Consider the following 320-nt stretch of genomic DNA (forward strand, 5'->3'; position numbering starts at 1 on the left):
GATGTAGTCCCACATTTATTGGGAAACTTTCTTTTAGGCCTATACTCCTCTTAACATTTGCTTCTGCCCTTTCATAAATATCTTGGGTGATTCTTACGTATTTCTCAGGGTCTCCCTTTTCTCTCTACACAGCTCCTGGCGTGGTACTCGATTGTATGCCTTCTCCATGTCAATAAAGACCATATGTAATCCTTTCTGTTTCTCCCGATGTTTTTCTATCGTCTGCCTCAAAGCAAATATTGCTTCTACAGTCCCTCTTCTAGGCATGAATCCAAATTGTTCCTCACCAATTCTTGTTTCATCTCTGAGTCTCTTCTCAA

This window comes from Palaemon carinicauda, chromosome 14, assembly GCF_036898095.1.
Source record: "Palaemon carinicauda isolate YSFRI2023 chromosome 14, ASM3689809v2, whole genome shotgun sequence".
In the NCBI taxonomy this organism is placed as follows: domain Eukaryota; kingdom Metazoa; phylum Arthropoda; class Malacostraca; order Decapoda; family Palaemonidae; genus Palaemon; species Palaemon carinicauda.